The sequence below is a fragment of the Choloepus didactylus genome, chromosome 20 (genome assembly GCF_015220235.1).
Source record: "Choloepus didactylus isolate mChoDid1 chromosome 20, mChoDid1.pri, whole genome shotgun sequence".
Taxonomy (NCBI): domain Eukaryota; kingdom Metazoa; phylum Chordata; class Mammalia; order Pilosa; family Megalonychidae; genus Choloepus; species Choloepus didactylus.
The window spans coordinates 9,648,315-9,655,689 of record NC_051326.1 but is presented as its reverse complement, the minus strand read 5'-3'; positions in this window follow the sequence as shown (position 1 = coordinate 9,655,689).

The following is a 7,375-nucleotide window of genomic DNA, read 5'->3' as shown; positions in this document are numbered from 1 at the left end:
TGGTTTTAAAGAAAAGGAAGGAAGAGTTTAGAAATGAAAGTGAACTGGTTGGCTTTAAAAACTTACTGAATTTTCTAGACATTTGCTCAAGCAACTGTATCTTCTAGATACTTTACAGGAGAAAAAATGGTCTGGATGCAAAGAATAACTAACATGGTAGCAATGGCTATAACCAGATACAAGTTAGAGCCAGAATACTCAGCAGTTCTTAGTTAACAGACATTCATTGAAAGCCTGTCGTGTGCCAGGTACTCTGTTGGACATCACATTTTCCTAGAGACGAGATACTGAAGCAAGGCAGAATATGCTAGAAACAAGTTAAGTTTAGACTTGGGAGCTCTGTGTTCCAGGGTCAGTCAGCCAGCAGAGAAGCCCAAGATGAAAGAAACTGAAGACAGATACCATGGGAATTATCAAAATATCTTCAGAGTGAGCATTCTGACTTCACTTTGGTGACCAAAGGGAAAAGAAAGGGAATTATTGTGACTTCAAACCATTGCTTTACTGCAAGCATTTTGATACTTCTAAGTCAGAGCATCTCCAAGTATTTCCTGTGCTAGTTGTGCTACGTAACAATAATGACTCTTCTCATCTCTCTGTGACCTTTCAGTGTTTTCTATCAAGAAAAGATTGGTGCATTCAACATGCACATACATACATATATAAATTTATATCCATATAGACATATTTTTTATATATATATATATAATATATATAAATACAACCATGTGTGTATGACAAGATGGGTAGTGGATGAACAAATACATACTTTACTGTGTTTTTAGATGGTGTAGTATAGAGCCAAAGAGGTTATTTAAATGAAAGCAAGGCCTTAAAATTATTGGCAAATGAAATCAATATCATTTTCTTTCTTCTTTAGTTAATTATCTGTAAGTATGTAAATATATACATATCATTTTATACTGTATTCTTAGTATAATAATTATTTATAGTTTAGGAAATAAAAAGATACATTAGGCAGTCATGTCTCTTCTAAGATGATCATCCAGGGTTAAACTGTTTTGACATAGCTAAGCAAAGCAAAACGAAGGGATGCCGCCCCTCCTGAAATGTTGCCTCTGAGGCATGGGTGCATGGAGAGTCAGGGGGAGCAGGGGAGCCGAGGCAAGTGACAAGCACAGAGGATAAAATCCAAGTGAGATGCCCTCTCCCCTACGTAGGACCTGACTCCCAGTGGTGTACGTCTCCCTGGCAACATGGGACATGACTCCTGGGGATGAGCCTGGACCTGGCACTGTGGGATTGAGAAAATCTTCTAGAACAAAAGGGGGAAGAGAAATGAAACAAAATAAAGTTTCAGTGGTTGAGGGATTTCAAATGGAGTCGAGATGTCATTCTGGAGGTTATTCTTATGCGTTATATAGATACTCCTTTTTAGTGTTCAGTGTATCAGAATAGCTAGAAGGAAATATCTGAAACTGTTGAACTGCAACCCAGTAGCCTTGATTCTTGAAGATGATTGTGTAACTATGTAGCTTACACAGTGTGACTGTGTAATGGTGAAAACCTTGTGGCTCCCCCTCCCTTTATCCAGTGTATGGACAGATGAGTAGAAAAATGGGGACAAAAATTAAAATGAGTAATAGGGTGGGGTGGAGAGGATGGGATATTTTGGTTGCTCTTTTTTTACTTTAATTTTTATTCTTGTTTGTATTTTTTTGGAGTAATGAAAATGTTCAAAAATTGATTGTGCTGATGAATGCACAACTGTATGATGATACTGTGAACTGATTGTTCACTGTGGAAGACTGTATGGTATGTGAATATATCTCAATAAAACTGAATTTTTAAAAAATCCAAGTGAGGCCACCTGCTTGTTGTACCTTAGCTTCTTTGCTAGGGCTGAGCCCAGCTAAGACAAACATAGAGAAGGTGACCAACCTCATCTCTGCTTGACTTCAACTGGATCTCAGTGTTTCCTACCAGAAGGTCCAATCCATAGCCATGGCCAGGAGTTGGTCCAGGTGCTCACGTCCCAGGAGTTGGTCCAGGTTCTCACCTCCCAGGAGTTGGTCCAGGTGCTCATGTCCCAGGAGTTGGTCTGGGTGCTTACATCCCAGGAGTGGGTCTGGGTACTCTCGTCCCATGTGTGGTACCCGGAGCCCTGTTTTGCACCCTGGAGAGTGTTACTCCTCCACTGGGGCATCAGTGCCATCGCAGAGTCAGCACCACAGTCTCACTTGGCTGCCTGGGGGTGAGGGCTGTGTCTGCAGTACCACCAGGCACACATGATAACTGTCCACTGACCTGCCTGAAAATCCCGGAGTGCCTGCCGAGTGCCTAGTGCCTGTCCTCAGCCTTCCATGCTGTTGGAGGGGAGGAGGCCCAAGACGGCAATCTCACTAGCCTCTTTCTTATTTAACTAGTGCAAAGAAAACCAAAAATAATGAAATGAAACTTTGTTGATTTCCCTCAGAATGAGACACACGTAGCAATTGTTAATGAAAAAGGCAAAGAAATCTAATTCTGTCATCTAATTTTCCAGTTGGAGACAGTAATTTTCTTTTGTCCTCACATTGTTTGGATAATAGTTACTCCAATTTATACCCACTCCACCCTCCTAAAAAAAAAAAAAAAAAAAACAAGTAAAGTAAAACAGAGAATACGAAAATCAAGACAAACTGGAAAAATGTTTCGATAGACAAATTGTTGGGAAAGATGTTAGATAATAAAGTCATAAGCTCTAATTAGGACTTAGCATCCCTGAAAATGGTATCCTGGCTTGGCTTTCTTTCAGTCCTGGTAACAGTGGTCTCCCCTCTGCACTGATACACAGGATGGACACTTGTGTCCATCAAAGAGTCCCTTCCCTCTATATAAGAATTTAATAATTTTGATAAATTCATGAAAATGTTGACTCTCATAAAACCATCCATTGCTACAAAATTAAATGGAGATTTTAGCCTGAATAATAATCAAAAGGACCTAATTTTGGGCTCTTAGATGGAGAAAGAAAGCAACAACAGAGTTCTTGTCCCTTGGCCCACAGTGGTCACTAGATACGCAGTGGCGGCAAGGGACCGCGTGGTATGGCATGGAGTGGAATGGTGTAGAATGGCCTAGTGCAATGTGATGCGAGCCTGGTGAAACCCCTATGGGGCTACAGCTCCATCACGCCAAAATGCACATTATGGAAATAGGAATCGCTTACATATATGCATCTTTATGACTCTTTGACCCAGCCCTTCATGTGCACAATTGCTGAAAGCATATAAAATTACACACATCATTCAAGCAGCCTTCAGAATGGAGTAAAAACAATGGTTGCACATAGCTTCCTATCCAAAAGGTGTGCTTTAAATATGATCAGAAAACATTTGACAGAGAAGTTCTCTTTCTTGAACTTAAAGATCAGAAAGAAGGAGCATACAGAAAAACCCTGCCTAATTAAAGGTAGAAACTCAAAAAATAACAAATTTGCTTTCTTGATAAGTGACAGTGTAGACATCTGTATACATTTCCATCCCCTTATCCTGCCATTTTACTGCACATCAATGTATTGACCTTGCACCCATTTGGAAATATTGTCAATGGTGATTAATCATCAAGGTCACTATTATATTACTAGGACATACTCTTGTACCTGAATATGGATGCTGCAATTAATAAAATTTGGGGGATTGAAGTTAGAAAAATTTTCAAGGAAAAGTACACAGACCCATACACATTCTAAACTTTTGGCCAGGATGGTGCTGCCATTTACAGGGTTCATTTGTGTGGTCAGGAGGTTTGATAAGTTGATGCACCCTACTGTGCCATGCCCTGTCATTTCACCTAAAACAGCATATGAGATGCAACCTCATTATACACCTAAATTAGCTATACCTTCCTTTGTAAGGTCAAATACCTAAATACCACTGCATGTAGTACTGAAATCATTCAAGGCTAGATAATCAGAAAGAGGGTTATTTCCTTGTCATGACCATGATTATATTGATTATTATTACTTATAACAGTGATAATAATGTGGAGGTAATGAGACTTTAAGTGCAGGTTATTAAGAAAATGGGTGGCACATATCAATAGTTTATCTAAGAATGGGTGCAAAGAAGAGAGATCCAGTAAGACTCAGGGCTAAGCCCCCTTAAGATACACAGAAAAAGAGTTGGGTTTTAGTCTTATTGGTCCAACCTGAGTCAACAAAGTAATGTGGCTCCCAAAGAAATTCCTTTATGCAAATTAACAGAAGTATTAATTTCCAGAACCAAAAATGTGTTTGACCAGCTCTCTCATGTCCAAGAATAATGTATCCAATTTTGGACACTAGGATGGAAAAAAAAATGACAAACTGTCTTGAGGTATTGGACTAGAATAGTTAAGAGTCTCAAATGTATTTTGCAAGGTACAATCAAAAGAACAGAAGATGTTTAACTTGGGGAAGAAGATGAATTGGAGAATTAATAGAAATTGTATTAAAATATTTCAAAGTTACGTGGTAGAAGATGAAGTAAGCATGTTGTACATCTCCAAGAAGTCAAAGTCCAGCTGTTAGAACTTCTAGGGGATAAGTTCTTTATTCCAAAAAGAGATCACTTTGTAAATCATGGAGAGTCATCAACACCCTATCACAACAGTGCTCAAGTCGAGACTATACACTCTCTTAGAAAGAATATAGTGTCAGATGAAAGGATCCTAAAGTCCCCGGAACAAGCAATGACTCTTCTGCAATTTTCCCAACTTCCAATTTTCACCAAAGGTCACAAAAATGGGCAGGTTTCTTGTGTAACTTTCCATTCCTAGTTCATTTTCTTTACATTTTCTAAACCTGCTCTCATCACAGGGTGCAATAGCATACCATCTTCTCATGCTTTCTTGCTCCCTTGAGGAATGTGTTCCAGTTTGGGTAATTATATTCTGCCAGCCTAAATTATGCCTGCAGTTTACATTGAGTAAGGCATTTTTCTTTAATATCTATCCTAAATTGTTGCATAGTGTTTCTGTGTACCAGTAAATATTACACACATGCCAAGCTAATAGTCAGACCCTTGGAAACAGCCTACCCTATTTATAGAAGAGCAAGGGAAGATTAAAACTAATTAAACTTTACTTCGATTATTCATGTTCCTCCTGTATGTTTGGGCCTTTAGGCTGGCAGTCGAGGAAAACTGACTCGATATAACCTGCTCTTCTTTTCTTGGGTTTGGTGAACTGTTTCAACTCCCATACCTGTCCAATTCCAGCTTCACCCAAAGCAACCCTCCCCGCCAAAAAAATAGGTTTCTGAGTCACAATGTAAAGTGATGGGTCAATAAAATGATAGGGTGAAGTGGCTGAGGTTTCGCTTAAATGCCATCATCATGGAGGTAAGTTTTAAACACAGCTTTGCAAATTCTGTCAAAGACATGGCTGCTTAAGACAGAGGCTATATTCCTTATATATTTATATATATATATATAATTTTTATTTTGAAATAAATTCAAAGTTATATGAACAGCTGCAAAAACAATACTAGCCCCATACACAGAATTCCATCATACCCTGATCCCCCTCCCCTGATAGCTCAATCCACCAACTTTAACTTGCTGTCACATTGCTATTTCTTTCCCTCCCTCCCTATCATCCATCTGCTATTGCTCTGTCATCTGAACATATGAGAGTTAGCTGCACACATCCTTGAGCATTCACTATAATTCACGTATACACTTCCCATGAACAAGAACATTCTTTCATGCAATTCCAATAAGCGCAGCTAAGAAGTACAATAGATTCAACAATGATACAAAGCTTACATTCTATATTTCCTTTTCCTTATGTCTCAACTGTGTCCCTTTGAGCCACCTGTCCTCTATTCTCCTGTCCCATCCAAGTTCATCCTTAGCATTCAATTGTCATCTAGTTAGACTATCTTTTTTTTTTTTTCAGTTGTGGAAACATATATACAGCCTATATCTTCCCATTCTACTCCCTCCCTAGCCTTTCATTAGTGGGATTAATCACGTTTAGAATGTTGTAATGCTCTTTCCCACCATCCGTTACTAGAAATTTCCCTTCACCTCAAACAGCAACCCTACACTCATTTCTTAACTCCCCATTGCCCCTTCCCCCATTTCTCTTAACCCAAACTCTGCTTTTCATCTGTATGGTTATATTCTCTGATAATTACTTTGTGTTTACTGTGCGGCTTAAAATTAACCTCTTAAATCCATATCAATCTTGTTTTTCTTTGATACCACCTTCACTTCAATAGGACACATAAACTATGTTCCTATACTCCTTCATTTCCCCACCTTTATATAGTTGTCTAAAATTACATATTTTATACTGAGTTCAAAACCACTGATTTGTCCTTAGAGTCTGTGTATTTTATATCATGTAGGAAGTAAATAGTGGAGTTATAGTTCAAAAATTATTGACTTCTATTTGTATTCCATTGTGGTTGGAGAATGTGCTTTGAGTATATTCAATTTTTTTTTAAAATTTCTTGAGTCTTGTTTTATGTCCCAGGTTATGGTCCCTTCTCGAGAAAGATCTGTGATCACTAGAAAAAAGTGAGTGTCCTGGTGATTTGGGATGTAAGGTACTATATATGTCTGTTAAAATTCTCTATATCTCTTTCTCCTTTCCCTGTCTCTCCTCCAGCAGGGCTCCCCTCAGAATCTGAAGTAGGGCAGGTCTTTCATCGGCAGAGTCTCTCAGCATTTGTTTGTCTGTGAAAAATTTAAGCTCTCCCTCAAATTTGAAGAAGAGTTTTGCTGGATAAAGTATTCTTGGTTGGAAATTTTTCTCTCTCAGAGTCTTAAATATGTCATGCCACTGCCTTCTCGCCTCCATGGTTGCTGCTGAGTAGCCACTACTTAATCTTATGTTGTTTCCTTTGTATGTGGTGAATTGCTTTTCTCTTGCTGCTTTCAGAACTTGCTCCTTCTCTTCAGTATTTGACAGTCTGATCAGAATATGTCTTGGAGTGGGTTTATTTGGATTTATTCTATTTGGAGTTCTCTGGGCATTTATGCTTTGTGTATTTATATTGTGTAGAAGGTTTGGGAAGTTTTCCCCAACAATTTCTTTGAATACTCTTTGTAGATCTTTACCCTTCTCTTCCCCTTCTGGGACATCAATGAGTCTTAAGTTTGGACGTTTTATTTTATCTATCGTATCCCTGAGATCCATTTCGATTTTTTTTCTTTTTTCTCCATTCTTTCTTTTGTTCTTTCATTTTCTGTTCTGTGGGCTTCTAGGACACTGAGATGTTGTTCGGCTTCCTCTAGTCTTGTATTGTGAATATCCAGAATCTTTTTAATTTGGCCAAGAGTTTCTTTTATTTCCATAAGATCTTATATTTTTTTATTTACTCTTGCTATGTCTTCTTTATGCTCTTCTTGGGTCTTCTTTATGTAGCTTATATCCTGGGCCA